The 21,486-nt window shown below is 40.9% G+C and overlaps 1 protein-coding gene and 1 pseudogene across 8 annotated transcripts in view; both read right to left on the bottom strand.

Annotated features, from left to right (window-relative positions):
• The window catches only part of Nepl16 (Neprilysin-like 16), a 2,088,045-nt gene that overhangs the window by 1,727,635 nt on the left and 338,924 nt on the right, over positions 1–21,486 (bottom strand). The gene's annotated exons all lie outside the window — the stretch shown is intronic.
• LOC137238753 (glycerol-3-phosphate acyltransferase 1, mitochondrial-like) lies at positions 3,499–6,679 on the bottom strand (annotated as a pseudogene).

Raw genomic sequence — 21,486 nt, 5'->3', positions numbered from 1 at the left:
GGATCAGATATCATGGGCATTGCAATCGGCAGGTTTCCAATTGCGAAAATGGACGTCCAACTGCAACAGAGGACTTCCTAAAGTTTGAAGATACTAGTATGGTTAAAGCTCTAGGCATTAAGTGGAACGCGCATTCCGACCTATTCTGTTTTACTGCTAAACCTTTTGAAAATAGCGATGCCATCACAAAAAGGGCTATACTTTCTGCGATTGCAAAGCTGTTCGACCCTCTTGGCTGGCTGGCACCAGTGGTATTTGTAGTCAAGATTATAATGCAAAATATTTTGTTGGTTGGTCGGGTTGGGACCAAGAAGTATCACAAACTACTCTAGATCATTGGACCGCATTTATGCAATAATACGGAAAAATCAACGAGATCCGCATACCGCGATGGGTTCATTTTACTCCAAAAGACAGCGTCGAAATACATGGATTCAGCGATGCTTCGGAAAAAGCATATGCCGCCACTGTTTTCCTGAGGGTACAAACAAAGGACCAATTCTTCAACAACCAGTTGAAGGCCAAGACGAGAGTAGACCGGTCAAAACCATATCTTTGCCTCGACTCGAACTCTGCGGTGCAGTTCTACTAGCAGAAATAATAGAATCTGTGGTCGAAAATATGAAAGATTCGAATATCAAGGTAACCCTTTGGACAGATTCAACTATATTGCTGGCATGGATCCGAAAACCACCATGTTCGTGGTCAACGATCGGGGCACATCGAACAAGTAAAATCATCGACAAAGTAGGAGACAAAACATGGCGGCACGTAGACTCCGCGTCAAATCCTGCATATTTGGCGAGCAGAGGCCTCTACGCTTCGGATCTAATCAACAATTCTTTGTGGTGACAGGAACCTTATTGGTTACAAGAACACAACGAAAATTGGCCAACACAAGAAGAGCATTACAATACGAATATCGAAGAAAAGAGGGTGAAACTTCATGCAACATCGGTCGAAAATAACTTTGATATTCTGGATAGGTTTTGCGATCTACCAAGGGCTTTGCGGGTTATATCCTATATTCTTCGGTTTTTCCAGAATACGCACACAACAACTAAAGCCTCCTTTAAAAAGGTTTCTCATTCGATAGCCCCTGACGAAATAGAAAAAACAACACAAATATTGATAACAATATGCAAAGGCAACATTATCAAGAAGAGTACGCAAATTTGAAGTCAGGAAAACTTATAAATGGCAAGAGTGAGATTTTACCCCTGGATCCATATATAGACGAAGAAGGCATCATTCGAACCGGGGGGGCGGACTGGGGCATCCAAAGATATGTCCCATAACGAAAGTCATCCATTATCCTTCCTTACACTAGAAGGTTATCCAGACTTATTGTTCAATCCTCTCATAAGACCACCCTGCATGGAGGGAACCAGCTAATGCTACGTCATATCTGCGCTCAGTACTGGATCCCATGCGTTAAAATCATGATACGGTCCATTATCCACAACTGTAAGGTCTGTACCATTTACAGGAAGCGGATACAAACGCAACTCGTGGGGATCCTTCCGAAAGAGCGCACCACCTTTACTAGGGCCTTCACCAACACTGGGGTAGATTTCGCGGGGCCATTCAATATAAAATCCCACCGAGGGAGGGGATGGCGAATTTCAAAAGGATATGTTTGTCTGTTCGTCTGCTTTTCGACGAAAGCCATCCATCAAGAAGCGACAAACGACCTTAGTACCGGGTCCTTCCTAGCTGCCTTCGCCAGATTTGTATCTAGACGAGGCTGTCCGAAAAACCTTTACTCCGACAATGGTACTAACTTTGTCGGAGCTTCGCGATCTTTACGATCCGAATTTAAAGCATTTCTGCGTGAAGCCAGGTATAGAACTTTGAATAAATATAGCCATCACACTTTAGCATGGCATTTTATACCGCCAAGGGCTCCTCACATGGGAGGTTTGTGGGAAGCGGGGGTAAAAAGTTTTAAGATCCATTTTAAAAAGATCGCGTCCGATCATAAATATACTTTTGAGGAGTTTACTACCCTCTTATGTCGAATTGAGGCCTGCCTCAACTCTAGGCCCCTCAGTCCCTCATCCAATGACCCTTCCGACCTGGAGCCACTTACTCCAGGCCACTTTCACATTCTGCAAAAGATGGAAATCGGAATATCTCACCGAAATCCAAAAACGATACAAGTGGAAACATCCACAGTCCAACTTAAAACCCGGGGATCTAGTCGTCATAAAAGAGGATAACCTACAACCAAACGAGTGGAGAATGGGGAGAATCGTCAACACACACCCAGTTTCCGATAACCGTGTACTTGTTGTTGACGTCAATACAATTAAAGGACAAATTATGAGACCAATCGCGAAACTGGTTCTACTTCCGCCCAACGACAAGTAATATGAACTTTAATAGTCCATACTCCTTTATCCCAAATAACCCAGCTCACATTCACCCCGAACGAGGCCAACACACAAATAACCTAGCTCTCGTTCACTCCGAATGAGGCCAACAAACCAATAACCCAGTTCTCGTTCCCCCGAACGAGGCCAACAAAACCCTAACGCAGATTCACTATCTGCCACAGAATGCTTCTTCCAACAATTGCGTTAGTGCGCCGTTGCCACCACGCAATTGTTCAGAAGATAATTGAATTTAGGAATTGACCCCAGAATTTCAAACATACCGGCCCCCGGTCATATCATCACCAGAATATCCCCGTACCCCTCCCATCACACCTTTCCACATTTTTAAATAAATTATAAATTGTTTAAATGGTTGTTTTCATCCATTTAAAGCAATCAGGGCTAACACGCCATCAAAAAAAGTGACATCAGCTGATTTCGAAACATGTTTAATGATAGCAGCGTATTTCATCAGTGCGATCCAACAGCGATTAGCGCCCCAAAACAATAAAACCTTCCCACCAAAGTAAACCCCCAGATACAACGAAATCTTTTTCTTGTGACTCGTTCCCAACTAATTTCCACCCTTTTGTCACCACTGAGTAATGTGCTAACTCAGCTCGACCAGCAGCTGCTAAATGCGAGCCAGCAGATTAACTGCTGAATTTCGAATAGGCCAATTACTAGCTACATAAGTTTGAGGAAACCTTATTATATTCCATAATTTACCTTCTGATAGAATGCTCGATATATCGACGGAGTTCTTTCCTTCCATACGATCATCCTCGTTACCAAGGATAACGGTTGGGTTTATGTTATTGTTAAGAAATGTGAACTTGGAGCCAAAATATATTTCTGCTAGGTTTTCTCCTTGGTTCATATATAACGTCTCGTCCCCTTGGAATAGGACATGGAAATTTGATGCCATACAGGGGTTCATTGACAAAGTACCTTTAACAAAATTTAATTGTAAAACGTCACAAATATCTTCATGTTCTTCAAAAGCCGTACCTGATATATTTTTCTTGCAAGTCATAGAGAGATGATAACCGCCTGTAGATCATTCCACTTTGCTGACTTGCAATGGATTATGGCGAATCCAATCAACATACAGCCGCAATTAAATTGCAACAATTGATTTTACAGATTCTTTCGATGCCTCGTAGAGTGTGCCGAGCGATAGCAAACGCAAACCGTGGTCATTACAAATTTGCAGCGCAAACCATTTTTCCAAAAGCTTTAAACAATTTCGTACTGCATCAGTTGAGAACTTTCGACATAACGACAAGCGGCACTTATCACTTTACTTGTTACGTCGTTTATGACGAATCTGATAAGCTCACTTTCGGGCATGGAATTTTTATAAAGAATACTAATGGAGTGTGCAACTGAGAGGTATGTATGACAGAATGGGGACAATACTTCACATAATGCTTTTGTTCAGCCAATGTTTCGGATGCCAAAAATATGTCTGCTTTTTCGTCGTAATGATTGTTGTATGGTTCGTCGTCCTGTCCAAATGTAGCATATTCAGAGTCATCGGAATCGTCGTGTAGGTAGGCAGCTATATTTTGCGCCAGTTTCCGGCTCTCTCCCACACTTTCAGGCTCTTCTTTAATCTCAGGTAATTTTATAGAACCATGCATAATCTTCATCAATGACATTTCAACAAGATTGCTAAGCACCTGAGTTGACCTATGCAAAATAAATTCATAACGCAGTACATCACAGTTGGCCAAAGCAGCATCAACTAAATTTTTCCTTGAAACTCTCGGTAAATTGTCTGGTTCCAATTCCTTTTTATTCTCCACTGGTTTTGGTAACCTTTCATGAAACGTTATCATCAGCAATGATTGTAATACAAAATATGGCGTAAGCATATTTGAATAGAACAACTCAATTAGACTTTCGATACTTTGCAATGGATGTAGGTATATTTGTCCACTTTCGTTTTGTGTTCTTGTGATTAATGCTTCGCCCAGTAAATCACTTAAGTAATTTACGATGTGCACAGAGTCCCAAGCAAATGCCATATTTTTGCGTCCTTTTAATCGATCACGTAACGCATCTAATGATTTCGCAATATCGTTAACCTCACCGTCATTACGAAAACGAGTCGACATTAAAAACGACAGCGCAATTGTTGACATTACAGATGTGGCGGCTGCACAATCAAATACAACTTCACATGAAATACTACCAATAAGTGTACGATGTTCCTCGCATACCAAGTCAGTACCATATAACGATGAGGTTGATTGATTATGTTGTAAGGCCCTTTCAGCCGGTTTGTATACTTTAAATTAACTATTGTTATATGTAACAATTTTATTAAATTATTGGACAAGTTCCCTAATAGAGTAAGGTTCGTTAAAGTCGATACGCATAAGTCCGTATTTTGAATGCAAAGTCTTCCAAATTTATGCCATTGCTTTCCAGAATGACTCTGGCACCTTCGTTTCACCCTCTTGTTCACGCACAAGATTTCCGTCAACTAGACATTCATAATTTACTGAAACAGGTACCAATAGTGCATCCGGTATACTACGATCCATAAATGCATTTACAATCACCGATAATATTCCACCTTTAGACATACAGGTTTTTCCGGTACGTGTACGTCCAGCCTGAATAAAGAATTCAACATTGTGCGACATCTTTAATGTATGCTGCAAGTAATATTGCAATTTTACACGATATAAAATATCCTTTTTTTCCAATAAAGGGATCTTTTTTATTGGATTTATAAACCTCGAAAGTGTGGAAGCTTAACACTTGCTACGAGATCAAAAGTAAAGCTTGAAATAATTAGAACAAATTTAAAACTTTATACTATAAATAAAAAAAAAAAAAAAAAACAAACAAATACATACGCGTACCTAGACGGAATTATGAGTTCAAGGCAATAGGCCGAACTTCTTTCGACACCACATCCTCTACTCGACTCCTCGATGGTCCCAAAATATTTTTTATATGTCTCGGTTTTTTCTTATCTGCTTCATGTTCAGCACGATGACGCCACTGTCTATGCTTATACATATTGGGCGCTTAGGTCCTGTGGCCTTTGGATACCTTTTCACACATTGTACATTTGAATTTCCGTGCGCCTTCGTGAACATAGTGAGTGTGACGTTTTAGTGTTCGTGCCGTTGTTGAAACTCTATTACAATCTGAACCCGATGCTCAACATCCGTATCCTCGTGTATCCTTTTAATATACTGTTTAAGACCTGACATATGTGGCAGCCAAGCTCCACATATCTGACATTGTTGTGGTTCTGGAGTCGGACGTGGATCCTCGGAATGTTCTAACGTTTGTCACAAATTACAATTTTATTTGTATCGTGACTTTTTCTTTTGTGTGTAGTAAGTGTATAATTTGTAGGAAATACCTTATTACACTCAGTACATGTAAACTTATATTCTGATTTGGGTAGGTGCTTTACTAAAATGTGATGTTCTAAAGCTATCTTTGTTGCATAAGCATTCTCACATTTATCACATTGAAACGATTTTCGATCCTTTGCTTTTGACGGATTAACATGTGCGTCTTCATGCTCGGCTAATGGCGACTACTACTACAATTTTCTCCGCATATTTTGCATTTAAAATGTTCTGGATTCCAATGTAGCAGAATATGTTCAGCTAAAGTTTTCCTTTGAAAAAATTTACGTCCACAACACATCATAAAACCCACCGGTGGGCACCATTTTTGATTTTTCGTTTGATAAAGGATGTACCCAATCCACGTAAAAGTCCACCAAAATCGGTATTTGCAAATTATCACCGGCAGCCACTAATGGACTACGTATATCATTATTTGTTAAAATGAATGTAACGAGATGACTACGATGTAACGGGAAAAATATCAGTGGTATGCCGGGTGCCCGCTCGGAAGCCCTTTTCAATGTTTACGAGACAAATGTATGTGTAACGACGCCAGATAAAAAACATGGTAAAAGTTTTTAGAGTAGCCATGATGTTAACATTATCAAATAATGATTTAATGTTGAGCGCATATTCATTAGAATGATTTGTAAGTATTTCTGGATAACTTTTTCAGTCTTCATCTGCATTCCTCATTGGTTGACCATTCACCTTAAACGTTTTTGTGCGTCAACGCTTTGTTCACGAAATAATTGCTCAGCCGCTTGTTTAATTGCATGTTGTACCATGACACCTTCAACCGCACTGGATACCTGAAAAGAAAAAGAGAAATGAATTAACATTAAATATTACAATGATCAATCAACTAGCATCCTTACTCACCGCGTGTTTTATATCAATGACATTTTTTTCCATTCATGAAATGGAAAAGCGCAGCAGATGTCAAAATATCTACATTTAATTTCTGACTGTCAACGATTATTGCAATACAAACGTTAGGCCTCATGCGCAAGCATCTCGCGCACTACACGTCACGCACTACATGCCCCACGACATTCGCGTCGAAAATAATGTTGAATGGTGGAAGTGCAACAGGTATTACACTTTTCAGCCAGGTTGCAAACCGTTCCGTGTGGTGGCAGGCCACTTGTTGTGAAAATAAAGTTCACTACAAATCAAAAATAAATTTTAGGACTACTTCGGCGATATCTGCCGACATAGAGCGAATTGTAAATGCGCTAAAGCACCAGCCACATTGCATGGATGAGAACTAAATCGGGTTTCGTCGTCTCTTTGTGCACATAAGTCTTTACTTATGGCCTTTAATCCTTTATTTCAATTAAATTTTATTTAAAAATTTCTTTGCGAAAATGTATTAGATATAATTTTTTGTTTACGCCACCTAAACAACATTACACCAACAAAACCTTACCAAAACCTTATTGGCCAAGTCAGAGGGAGGCGTAAAGCGTTTCGACGTTGCTTGCCAGCTCTGCGGCAGGGATCATAGCCTTAGGATCTGTGCCGAATACCGGAAAAATTCCCAGAAGAGAGGTTGCGGGCAGTACTTCTGCATAAGTACTGTCCAAACTGTCTGTCGCCCTTTCACCGCGTGGACAAATGTAACAGCAAGTATCGCTGCAAGGGGTGCCAAGAGAAGCACCACACCACGCTTCATTTAGATGAGCGTCGACCGGTATGCAACGAGCCAACCACAAACGGCGAAGAAAACACGTCCGACGATGCGTTGTCAATCAACCTCTCGGGGCCGGCTAAATCCTGGGCTCAGCAGGTAGAGGAAGAGGAAATGGAGGAAGAGCGAGCAAAAACTGAAATTAGACCGTCAACGAGCAGGAATGGTATGCGCAGTTTCCGGCCGCTGTTGCAGCACGAACGAAGGGCGGAGGAAGTAAAGAAAGCTCGAAGCCATCAAAATAATTGGCGTTGCCGCGACATCGGACTCCAACAAGGCCCCACCAAGCCATCCAAACGCGAAAGACAGCAGCGGCGAAATAAATCGACGCCATACTCTCTTGAAGCCCAAAGTACAAGCACGCTATCGCGCGACACGCCGTAAAGCTTCCGGACAGGACGGCTGCTCCAGGCTACTCCATCGCCCATCATGCGGCCTTTCATGCCCATTGCGCCACCAGCACGATCGTCGATGCAAAGCTGGTACGCGACTTACAATTGGAGAGCCAAGGACATGGACAATGCACCCTCATACTGCGCGGCAAATTCGGGGCGTCGACGCGCATAAAACCCCAAGCAGTTGTCGTCGAAAGCCATTTCCGCTTGAGTCCAACGTCCAATGTGGACCCCAAGATTGCCGCGCGCTCTTTGAATTCTTGCGGCTGGCGGATCCGCAATTCTACCGCTCATCACCAATACGGCTTACACTCGGCGCTGACATTTACGCCGAAATGATGGTGAGCGGTACACCGGCATCGACAGTTGGCGGTCTCCTAACCCAACCGACCGTGTTCGGGTTGGTGGTCTCGGGAGCCTGCCAAAAATAAATATCGGATTTTCACGCCTCACACATGCGCCATCTTATATACATTTAAGTATATGCACGGAATTCAAAACCACGTACGTATATTTAATACCTTCTTCTCTTTTTCCACAGGAGAGCGAAACGTGAGGTCAACCATCTGGCGTGCAGTGCTTGTAGTCTGCATCTGCACTGCCCTATTTCGTTACAGCGCCTTACTAGACGTGCGATCACGTGGCACTCCTTTCTTTTCATTTTTTTCTTTGTTGCTTGCGGCAAGGGTGCCGGTATGTTTAGGCCACAGTCCTAAATATATCTCCCCCCCCCGTGTAACATAATTTTCTTTGGTTATTTTCCTTCGTTACTACCACTCATATATGCTTGTGATCACTATACAAACAGGCATGTGTGAGTGGTAGTGCGTATGTATCTTAGATTTACCGCTGTGAGCCCGCGTTACAGCAATTTTGTTGCCGGGAAACCCAACGAAGGGGCTGTATCGTGGGTTCATCGGCTCATGTCGCAAAGAGGCTCGCTCTCTTTGAATCCAGCAGCCAGCGAAGATACACGTTATCCCACGTTCGCGTAAGTGTAAATTTAATACAAATATATTTAATATTTTAACTTTCACAACACTTGTTAAAATCTTTCTTAACACTAGTTGTACTTATATACCTCAAATAAAAACACACTGTGAATTCCTTTTTTATTAACACGAAACCTTTTGGTGTTCTTATTTTCTTCCTTTTTTTCCGCCTTAATCAATTTATAACAAATACGTGGGTGCGCGCCGTTGCCACCACGCATTTGTTCAATGCATAACTTCAACACATATCTACATACGAATTATGTGATGTTTGGAATATAATATATGCGAAAGAAGGCAATTGGTAAAAACCTTACAACAACTAAGGCATGACGTAGCTGAATGCGTGTGTAACCATTTTCAACTATCGTAGGAGTGCGGGTTCGACTTCCACACCCGGGGGAAAAGCATTTGAAGAGATTTACAAGGTATAATCGAAACAGGTGTCGATGCAAAGCTGGTACGCAACTTACAATTGGAGAGCCAAGGACATGGACAATGCACCCTCATACTGCGTGGCAAATTTGGGGCGTCGACGCGCATAACAACCCAAACAGCTGTCGCCGAAAGCCATTTCCGCTTGAGTCCAACGTCCAATGTGGACCCCAATATTGCCGCGCGCTCTTTGAATTCATGCGGCTGGCGGATCCGCAATTCTACCGCTCATCACCAATACGGCTTACACTCGGCGCTGACATTTACGCCGAAATGATGGTGAGCGGTACACCGGCATCGACAGTTGGCGGTCTCCTAACCCAACCGACCGTGTTCGGGTTGGTGGTCTCGGGAGCCTGCGCCATCTTATATAAATTTAAATATATGAACGGAATTCAAAACCACGTTCGTATATTTAATAACTTCTTCTCTTTTTCCACAGGAGAGCGAAACGTGAGGTCAACTATCTGGCGTGCAGTGCTTGCAGTCTGCATCTGCACTGCCCTATTTCGTTACAGCGCTTTACTGGACGTGCGATCACGTGGCACTCCTTTTTTTCATTTTTTTCTTTGTTGCTTACGGCAAGGGGGCCGGTATGTTTAGGCCACAGTCCTAAATATATCTCCCCCCCCCCCCCCCCCCCCCCCCGCCTCCCCCGTAACATAATTTTCTTTGGTTATTTTCCTTCGTTACTACCACCCATATATGCTTGTGATCACTATACAAACAGGCATGTGTGAGTGGTAGTACGTATGTATCTTAGATTTACCGCTGTGAGCCCGCGTTACAACAATTTTGTTGCCGGGAAACCCAACGAAGGGGCTGTATCGTGGGTTCATCGGCTCATGTCGCAAAGAGGCTCGCTCTCTTTGAATCCAGCAGCCAGCAAAGATACACGTTATCCCACGTTCGCGTAAGTGTAAATTTAATACAAATATATTTAATATTTTAACTTTCACAACACTTGTTAAAATATTTCTTAACACTAGTTGTACTTATATACCTCAAATAAAAACACACTGTGAATTCCTTTTTTATTAACACCAAACCTTTTGGTGTTCTTATTTTCTTCCTTTTTTTCGCGTTAATCAATTTATAACAAATACGTGGGTGTGCGCCGTTGCCACCACGCATTTGTTCAATGCATAACTTCAACACATAACTACATACGAATTATGTGATGTTTGGAATATAATATATGCGAAAGAAGGCAATTGGTAAAAACTTTACAACAACTAAGTCATGACGTAGCTGAATGCGTTTGTAACCATTTTCAACTATCGTAGGAATGCGGGTTCGACTCGCACTCCCGGGAGAAAAGGCTGTGAAGAAATTTACAAGGTATAATCGAAACAGCTGTCACCTTGTCCGTCTTGATGTCACGTTGTTTAAATTTTTCCGAAATTATTAAATAAATTATAAAATTAAAAATTGCTTGAAATAAATGTTCATACATTTAAAAGCAATACGGGCAATCCCCGATTAATTCGTATAAAGAGACAACATTTGGTTAATTCGTTGTAGTTCTATAAATAGAACAAAAACAGCAAAATACCCAGTTTCTGTGAAACCGCCTTACAAACATGCATAACTTCAACACATAACTACATACGAATTATGTGATGTGTGGAAGATAATATCTGCGAAAGAAGGCAATTGGGAAAAACTTTACAACAACCAAGGAATAACGTAGCTGAATGCGTTTGTAACCATTTTCAACTACCGTAGGAGTGCGGGTTCGACTCCCACACCCGGGAGAAAAGGCTTTGAAGAGATTTACAAGGTATAATCGAAACAGCTGTCGCCTTGTCCGTCCTGATGTCACGTTGTTTAAATTTTCTCAAATTATTAAATAAATTATAAAATTAAAAATTGCTTGAAATAAATGTTCATACATTTAAAAGCAATACGGGCAATCCCCGATTAATTCGTATAAAGAGACAACATTTGGTTAATTCGTTGTAGTTCTATAAATAGAACAAAAACAGCAAAATACCCAGTTTCTGTGAAACCGCCTTACAAACATGCATAACTTCAACACATAACTACATACGAATTATGTGATATGTGGAAGATAATATATGCGAAAGAAGGCAATTGGGAAAAACTTTACAACAACTAAGGCATGACGTAGCTGAATGCGTTTGTAACCATTTTCAACTATTGTAGGAGAGCGGGTTCGACTCCCACTTCCGGGAGAAATGGCTTTGAAGAGATTTACAAGGTATAATAGAAACAGCTGTCGCCTTGTCCGTCCTGATGTCACGTTGTTTAAATTTTTCCCAAATTATTAAATAAATTATAAAATTAAAAATTGCTTGAAATAAATGTTCATACATTTAAAAGCAATACGGGCAATCCCCGACTAATTCAAATTAAAATATTATAATATTAAAATAAAGAGACAACATTTGGTTAATTTGTTGTAGTTCTATAAATAGAACAAAAACAACAAAATACCAAGTTTCTATGAAACCGCCTTACAAACATGAATAACTTCAACGCATAAATACATACGAATTATGTGATGTGTGGAAGATAATATATGCGAAAGAAGACAATTGGGAGAAACTTTACAACAACTAAGGCATGACGTAGCTGAATGCGTTTGTAACCATTTTCAACTATCGTAGGAGTGCGGGTTCGACTTCCATTCCCAGGCTTTGAAGAGATTTACAAGGTATAATCGAAACAGCTGTCGCCTTGTCCGTCCTGATGTCACGTTGTTTAAATTTTTCCAAAATTATTAAATAAATTTTTTTAGTTTAAGTTTATGCTTATATGATTTATACGGAACACTGTCACTAATTTTGTGTATGAATTTCTACATGCAGTTTCTCGTACACTTATACACTTACACTTTTGTTGAGACAAAATTTTTGTCCCTGTTTTTTTTTTTATTATTATTCGAAAGCATACGTATGACGCGTTTAATGAAATTTTATTAACTACAATTTTTTTTGATTCTTTTTGGCCTTAGGCAACAATAACAACACGAACATGTATGAAGTTACCTTGTGTACGGAATTTACAATAGTCCTACTTGTGCCTTTTTTGTTTATTGGCGCGAGCTGTCAGTAATCCCAAGCGGCAGCTTTGTGGCCCTTGGATTTCCTTTTTCCGGATAATTTACTTTTTTATTAAACGCGTTATACGTATTACGAATACACGCACCTGGGTGTCTAAGCGGAAATAATAATAATTTACAAACAGACACTGCAATAATTTTATTGCACTTTTTTTCAGCTAGAGAGGGCCAATTTTACATATGTGGGTAGGGATGTTGTTTTGATCTATATTCTTTGCAATAAACTTTCCGATGGTACCATTAGAGAGTTGACAGCGAGGTGAGTTTGAGCAGCTAACCCATATGATATGTATGTAAATGAATATGTATGCTCAATAACTTATTTACGTGAGTAATTCTCATATTAGAACACACATTTTTACATAAATATCATTATTTACAAATGTCCCTGCATTGCGGAAAATAATATATGCACGCACGTATGTACATACCTATATTAAGTCATACGTTTATGTACGATCGATTTTAGATACTCAGCTGAGACTGAGATTAGGTTTCAGAACATGTACTCTGCGTAAATTTTTGTTATTGGTACTTTTTTTTCTCCTATTATTGTCTTTTGATGCAAATCATTTTTCGGCTATTGAATAGAAATTTAATTTAAATTATACTATGTATCTGTACTAGCTGCATGGAGTACATAGTATTAAGAATTGGATTTTTCTTGGATTTCATTTGATCTCAATTTTTAAATCTCTTGATATTAATACCATACCAATACCAGTTTTTTTTGCTGGGCATAATATAAAGCAAGATACTAATTAATTATTGTAATAAAATCGGAAGCCAGTATAAACGAATACTTGCTTTACTTCATTTCAAATAGTTCGTTGAAAGTATCTAAAGGTAAATATGGAATAATTTAACTTTCAGTGTTAGTTTGGGTGTGGCCTTTAGGGAACGGGTGACTGTATGGGGGTTGTTGGACGGAAATAACGAACTGACCAGTGACTTAGACCGACCTTTTGACGGACGAACAAGTGCCTGGCAAGGGAACTCCACTCGGATTATGGAGCCAAAGTGGAGTTCAAGGCTCTTCGCGTTTAGTGAACAGGTGTGGTGGGATAGCTCCCCCAGAAAAAAGGCTTCTCCCGCTTTTCTTCGTTCACTTCTATCATCAGATCCTCCTAAGGCATGAACTTTTTTTGTTGCTGTGACTGTGGTTAGGTGCTGTGGCAAGAACAGCGCCCCAATACCGTGGAACTCTAGCCTGGCGGCCACCATGCCTTCCGGCCACCGCATCTAACCACTGCAGGCAGTTACACAACAATGGCTCTCAACGAAATAGCCCAGTAACTTTTCTTTTCTTAATTATCTGTAAATACCTTTAAATTTGTTTATTTTATATTTCTCATTTTTCTCTTAACGCTGCAGTTTTAATCTATACTACCTTATTCTTCTTGGACGGATTACGGACAACTCATAGCATCACTTTAGTGCACACAGAAGCGATTAGTATACAGTTGATAATTTGGGGCATGGAAGTGTTGTCCGCGGAATTGGAGTTCCTGCCTGGGTCTTCAAAGGCCTTAGTAAGTGACCGAGTCCAAGGTGAGCACAACGTTATATTTTTTACGCGAGCGTCAAGCTATCCAAGCTGCCATATGAGCAGTCCAGCACAGTACATATGTGAAGTTTATAGTTTGTCACTCTGGGGGTAATTCTGGGATTCTATGGGATAAATTCGGCAACCGCGTGGTTAGCTTAGGCGTCAAGCGTAGCTGTGTCACATTTAAATAAAAAAGGGGGATTAGTTGACTTAACCTATGACAGTAATTCCATGGACTGAAACAACGCCCATGCCGTTAACCCTGCCGGGGCAATACCAACAACTCCATAACCATATTTAAAATAACTTTACAAATATTTTCCGCCTTTCAAAACACCTGTGTAATTGTGTTTACTGATAGATATCTTGATTACTTTTCTTATATAAAAATCTACACTTTTGAAATATACCGCTACGAATTAATCTGTACGAAAAGCTCGATTGCTGATAAATTTTTTTTAAATAAAAAAAATACAGTTTGTTTTGCTATTCCAATTTAATTATCACTATCTATTATAATTAAGTTTTGCTAAGCGGTTATCTTTAATTGAATGCACTTGTTGAACTTTCCATTTAACTTCAAATAGAATTGACCTATAGGGATCATTTTCATACTCCATCTGCTATATTATATTCTGCGTTGATTGGAAATTTAAGCAAATACTTATACTGGTGAATTTCAAATTTTTTTGGTTTATTGCTTTAGTTATTTTTGAAATTGGATTACATAATTTAATTGAACCTTTTTTTGCTTACTATGCGTTGAATTGAAATTTTATTATTTTATTTTATGGGTTATCACATATGGTATAAGTTTAATCTCTCTATACAAAAAGAAAAAAAAAATTACGGAGATTGGATTCTTATAACATTTTTTATCATAAGTTTTCGTTTAACATTTTCATTTTGCTACTGGTATATGTTTGAATTACTTGTTAAAGTTTATTGACAAACTTACTCAAATTTTTATTCCCTAAATTTATTTATTTTTACCCTCAATCCCTTTTATCGTTAGCCTGCTCTCTGGTAGTTAAACAGCCGTGAGGCAAACAAAGATTTAAGGCTGAACACATAATTCTGAAGTTTCGTTAATTTTTGTTTATTGATATACCTAATTTTAAGAATACCTGCGTGGTTATAAAACTGAATAACGTACTTGAATTTTTCTCGGTAAACTTTTACCATGCCCGTAAACACGAAAACCTTTTTACCTTACTTTGGGCGGATTACGCTATAATTTGGGTTTTAGAATTAAAATATTAATCTTGAGTAAGTTACGGTGGTAGGATCCCTTCATTAATCTCTTTATACCGTGAGATTTGGATATTTTTGAATTACAACTTGAATTCACTTTTACGCTCTTAATAAGTTGTATCATCGTATTTGAATTTATGCTTTTATTCATTTTTATGATTTTATTAGCAATTTTCGTAAGTAAGATCGATTAATATCTTTGACGGTTCTGTCACTGGTTGAGGTTTAATAAAAAAATAAATGTAAGGCGCGATAACCTCCGAAGAGATCTAAGGCCGAGCTTCTCTTCCAATTTGCGTCGTGCTCCTCTTGATTTTCTCTACAAATTAGCCGGACGGGACCTACATGTTTTATGCCGACTCCGAACGGCATCTGCAAAAGGCAGATGAGTTTTCACTGAGAGCTTTTCATGGCAGAAATACACCCGGAGCGCTTGCCAAACACTGCCGAGGTTGAGGTTTAATACCAAACATTAATTTAATAAGATTTGTCATTTAAAAAAAATTTTTCATAATCGTTATTCTTGCCTTGGAAAGTTGTATTTGGAGACAACATTGAGTATTGACTTTTGTTTGAAGAGTGTATGGAGGGTGACAAAAACAATGACACACCTAGACCCGGGCTAGGATTATTCTCTAGTGATAGGATCTTAACAAGAAATAAGCGGAGAGCATTAGAGAACCAAATAGCGGGGTCTCTGTTCACTCAAATAGACACGGGGATAGAACACCCAGTAGACTTCGTACCAGTCGACTTATTTAACCTTTGTGCCGCTAGAGTATTTGGAAATTACAATACCTTAAGAAGGCAGGAACCGGAAAATCCTCCTAGCAATAGAGTGGGGTTAGATTCAACGGAGATATCACTGAGTTCTGGAAAGAAATTAGAACGGGCTCTCGAGATGACCAACGAAAATAGTGGAGAGTCAGGACAGGGGGCAGTTGGGGGTTCCACAGATGATGCTAAGAATAATGCGGCTGCGGTTGGCACTGGAACCGGCCGTCCCATACCGACAATAGAGGACCGAATTGAACAATTGAGTCAAGTCATGGAAGTGATTACTTACTTACTTAATTGGCGTTTAACCGTCTAAACGGTTATGGCCGTCCAACAAGGCGCACCAGTCGCTCCTTCGCTCCGCCAATCGGCGCCAATTGGTCACACCAAGGGAGTTTAAATCGTTTTCCACCTGGTCCTTCCAACGGAGTGGGGGCCGCCCTCTACCTCTGCTTCCATAGGCGAGTTCGGATAGAAACACTTTCTTGGCCGGAGCATCAACTTTCATTCGCATAACATGGCCTAGCCAGCGCAGCCGCTGTGTTTTAATTCGCTGGACTATGTTGATGTCTGCGAATAGCTCGTACAGCTCATCATTAAATCTTCTTCGGTACTCGCCATCGCCAACGCGTTGAGGTCCATAAATCTTTCGAAGAACTTTTCTCTCGAACACTCCCAACGCCGCTTCATCTGCTGTTGTCATGGTCCATGCTTCTGCCCCATATAGCAGGAGGGGTACGATAAGTGACTTGTAGATTATGATTTTCGTTCGCCGAGAGAAGACTTTACTTTTCAATTGCCTACCTAGTCCAAAGTAGCATTTATTGGCAAGATTGATTCTTCGCTGGATTTCAGTGCTGATGTTGTTGCTAGTGTTGATGCTGGGTCCCAAATAAACGAATTATTTTACTATTTCGAAATAATGGCTGCCAACAGTAGCATGGTTGCCAAGGCGCATATAAACCCATCTTTAACGCTTCTTTGTCCAGTTTGGAGTAAGCAGAAAGTGATTATGCATCAGAATTCCTCCATTACGAAGCATCTGAATGAGGTACGGAAGATACGTTCGGATATGTTGCAGCTTAGAAACCGCCTTGCCCAAGTAGAATCATCGATGCAAGCACCAGCCGCACAACCCTTAGAAGCAAACTCGTCCACGCCCTAACCAAGTAATGAAAGAACAGGTCAATCAAGCATACAGCGGGAAAATAGTAACCAATACAGAAAGAAGGTAGATCTTGATAAGTGGCACCTTAAGTTTGACGGATCATCCAAGAGCATAACAGTCGAGAGCTTTGTTTTCATAGTTGAAAGGATGAGAGAACAATACCACCTGGTCCGGCACTTAAGTGGTACTAGCAGGCGCTAGAGTTTCACGTCGAAGACTTCACTTTTAGTTATACGGTACTAAGGACAGAACTGCTGTTCCATTTCAAATCAGGCGAGTCTGATTATGAGTTCACCAAAGAAATTATGGAACGCAAGCAGCTGCCGCATGAAACATTTGACGAGTATTATGCTGATGTCCATGACCTTACCTTCCATCTCCGGAAGAGGATACCCGAAATTGAATTAGTAAATATAATAAAGCTGAACCTGAAACCGTATCTAGCAAATTTGAAGTTCGCCACGAAAACAGAGACATTAGCAGAACTAAAGCTCCAATGTAATGAAGGAAAATATTTCTCGATTTAAAAATGTCAATGAGCTAGATAACCGTGAAAACCAAGGGACCGTGAAGATAGATAGGGAGATAGAGTAAGAATGGCAAAAACAAGCCTAGCCTTTATAGGAATACGCCAGATACCACCATGTCTCGTGATATAGGTAAACCTCATGCCCCATCCTTCCGGCCCAACCTTAATGTGAGTATTTCGTCTAATAGTACTGTTAAAGCATTTTGTCCTTCCCCATTTCACCTAATGTTGTGCTTTGCCCGTGGTATGCCGGTGGATTACTATGGTAAAAACCCGCCAGAAGCGGCAAAGGACAGTTCATGTAAGTCCTCTTTTGACCTCATGAAATGCTTCGCATGTGGTGGCGACTCCTGGTTTTGCGTCTTTAAACCCGAAGCGGGAAACCGGGCTCTGGCAGAGATATCCGGGCACTCTGTCCAGAATCACAAGCACTCGGACCCCCAGAACTGAAATTAGGAAATGAAACTGAATTAAAAATTTTGAAACGTGTGAATAAGGTTAAGTTAGAAAAGAGTATTCCCGTTAGTGAGAGGGAAAGTCTACATTTAAGAAAAATGAAATACGAGAAAGCTAGGAGGCGGATATTCTGTGAAGAAATAAGAAAAAAGAAACCAAATAATAGAAATTTTAGTAAAATTAAAACAATGCGAGAAAAACAAAGAAATTTAAGAGAATACGTAATAAAATCGTATCAACCATAGTTACCGTAAAGGGGGACAATCGATTTTTTGCTAAAGCTGATATAGGAGGTCACACGGTGTTAGCTTTAATCGACTCTGTAGCAGGGGCGAATTGTTTAGGAAAAAAGTATACACATGTAATAGAAGGAAAGGAGCATTTGATACTTCCGGTTATGAGACACAATATTCGCACGGCAATGGGGTGAAACGCCTGTCGTGGGTGTAATTACGCTGCCTGTTGTATGGGACAACATGACTTGGGATCTTGAATTTTTAATCGTACCCGATCTGCAACAGTAGGTATATCTTGGTATAGATTTCTGGCAAACCTTTGATTTGAGTCTTATAAGTCGGGGGGGGGGGGGGGGGGGGGGGAGATAATAATTCGAGGCGTAATGCTGTGTCAGAACTCGCACCAGCCGATGGGGGCTGGCCTTTTGATGCGGTGCAGCATGCGTTGTCAGCTGAGGAAACTAAGGCACTGGACTACGCTAAGTCACAATTTCCATCATATCCTGTACATGGTTTTGGGAGGACTGACTTGGAGGAACATGTCATTGAGGTAGCCAACGAGGATTTGCCGATTAAACAGCGACATTACCCTGTATCCCAAGCCATACAAAAGTTGATCTTCGCCGAACTCGACAGAATGTTGGAAATGGGTGTCATAGAGAAAGCAATAGCTGCTGGAACGCGCGCAAACTCAACGAACGGACGGTTAACTATGCGTACCCACTGCCCCCACATTGATGGCATCCTGAGTAGGCTACAGAACATTCGTTACATATCGGCTATAGACCCTCAAGGACGCGTTTGGCAGATCCCGTTAGGAAAGCAAGTCCAGACAGAAAACCGCCTTCACAGTGCCTGGTAGACCCTTATACCACTTTAGGAGAATGCCTTTCGGTTTGTGCAACGCGGCCCAGCGTATGTGTCGATTAATGGATAAAGTCATACATGCTTCCCTGTGCGAGTTTGTTTTCGTTTATTTAGATGACCTACTTGTATGTTCTCTTGATTTTTTGTCTCATTTGTATTTGTTGTCCGTTGCAGCTAAATGTCTCCGTATGCGAAATTGACATTTAACGTTGAAAAGAGCAAGTTCTGTTTCAAGGAGGTTAGGTATCTGAGTTTTGTCGTACTCAACGGGTGTATACGTATCGACGCCAACAAGACAGAGGCAGTAAGGGACTTCCCGGAGCCGAAAACACCGAAGCAACTTCGAAGATTTCTGAGGCTGTCCGGCTGGTAGCACCGATTTATTCAAGATTACGCGACTATTGTAGCTCCGCTGCACGACTGCCTCTCCAAGGAGAATATGAAAAGGTTTACATTAACAGACCGATGCCCGAGTGGCTTTTGAAAAGTTAAAACAGAGTCTTATTCGGCGCCAGTACTGACGCACCTAGACTTCACAAGACATTTTTACATCTAGTGTGACGCATCGACTGACGGAGTTGGAGGGTTACTCTTCCAGCTTGATGACGATAAAAACGAGCGACAGATAGCCTACGTATCTGCCAAACTGAATAAAGCACAGAGAAATTACTCTATCACTGAACTGGAATGCTATGCAGCTGTACTTAGTGTGAAGCGTTTCCGGCCATACGTAGAGGGACTGCCATTTACGGTGATCACTGACCATGCGAGCCTTAAGTGGCTAATGAACCAGAAGAATTTATCGAGGTGGAGCCTTAAACTGCAAGCATACGATTTTAACATTAAACACCCGGAAAGGAGCCCAAAATGTTGTGCCGGACGCGCTGTCACGAATAAACATGGAAGAAATCGTGAAAAGTGACAGAGTAATAGATGTTGACACCAGTTCGCTTTGCCTTCAATCGCTAGAATACGAAGTGTTAAAAAACGAAAGTGACGGAGAACCAAAACCGACTTCCTGACTTATGCGTAGCTGACGGCATTCAAGACGACCACGCCTGGAAACTCTGGATCCCTTCGGAGTTGCGACGGAGTTTGGTGGAAGCGTAACACTGTTCGCCCTCGGTTGGCCACGGACGTAAGATGTGCAAATGTTCACAAATCAGTGCGAAACCTGTAAAGGAAATAAAACAAAAAAATTCATTTCACCGTCCGCCCATGGGCAACCACCACATTACTGAACGCCCTTTTCAACGCTTATTTGTCGGTTTTATGGGTCTCTACCCACGTACGTCCAATGGCCATGTGTATGTGTTTGTTTGTTTAGACCACTTCTCTAAATTTGTATTTTTAAGGGCCTATGCGAAAAGCAACATATACTGAAGTCGTCAAGTTCATGGAGAAAGAGATATTCCATGTATTCGAAGTGCCGGAGTATGTGCACTCAGACAACGGAAAGCAATTCGTGTCGGAGATGTGCACGTCGTTCCTGAAAAGATATGGTGCCACACATGTAAAGACCGCTTTTTATTCGCCGCAAGCGAACGCAGCAGATAGGGTGAACCGATCAGTGCTGCAGATCATCAGATCGTGCATCAAAGATAATCAAAGAAATTGGGATAAGTACGTGAGCGCCGCAGCATTTGCTCTACGAAATGCCGTGCACTCCGCCACTAATACATCACCATACTACGCCGTCTATGGCATGTCGATGATACAACACGGCACGGCTTATGACAGCCACCGAAAACTGAGTGCACCAAAAGACGCCGAACATGAATTACTGGAACAATCCGACCAACTGCAATTGATAAGGGACAAAATAATGAAATAATTGCGGTTTGCTCACGAAAGGAGCAAGAAGGTGTACAATACAAGGAGTAGAGAAGTGGCTTTTAAGACTGCACAACTCGTGTACCGCCGTAACTTTCGGCAAAGCTCAAAAATCGACAAATACGGGCGAAGCTTTCCCAAAGCAAGTCAAGTGCATTGTACTCAAAGCGATAGGAAATTCGATGTACGAGCTCGGGGACACTAGTGGAAAAAAGTCGGGGTATACCACGCAAAGACATTTTTGTAGCCTAGCGTAGATACGTGGTGCGTCGTTAGTCATGTTATAGTTGTCTCCTGTTTATATGTAGTAGATGTCCTTCAGGTATGGACATTAATTCACAGCTGACAATCTAATATCAAGATGGATTTCTGTGAATATGGGTAAAGACGAATACAGCCCGTGGATTTGGTAGTGCTACAAAATGTGCACAGTTGTAAATATGTGATGCG

Source organism: Eurosta solidaginis, chromosome 1, assembly GCF_040869045.1.
Source record: "Eurosta solidaginis isolate ZX-2024a chromosome 1, ASM4086904v1, whole genome shotgun sequence".
In the NCBI taxonomy this organism is placed as follows: Eukaryota; Metazoa; Arthropoda; class Insecta; order Diptera; family Tephritidae; genus Eurosta; species Eurosta solidaginis.
The sequence above is the reverse complement of the archived record's forward strand: the minus strand, read 5'-3'. Positions and strand labels throughout refer to the sequence as shown.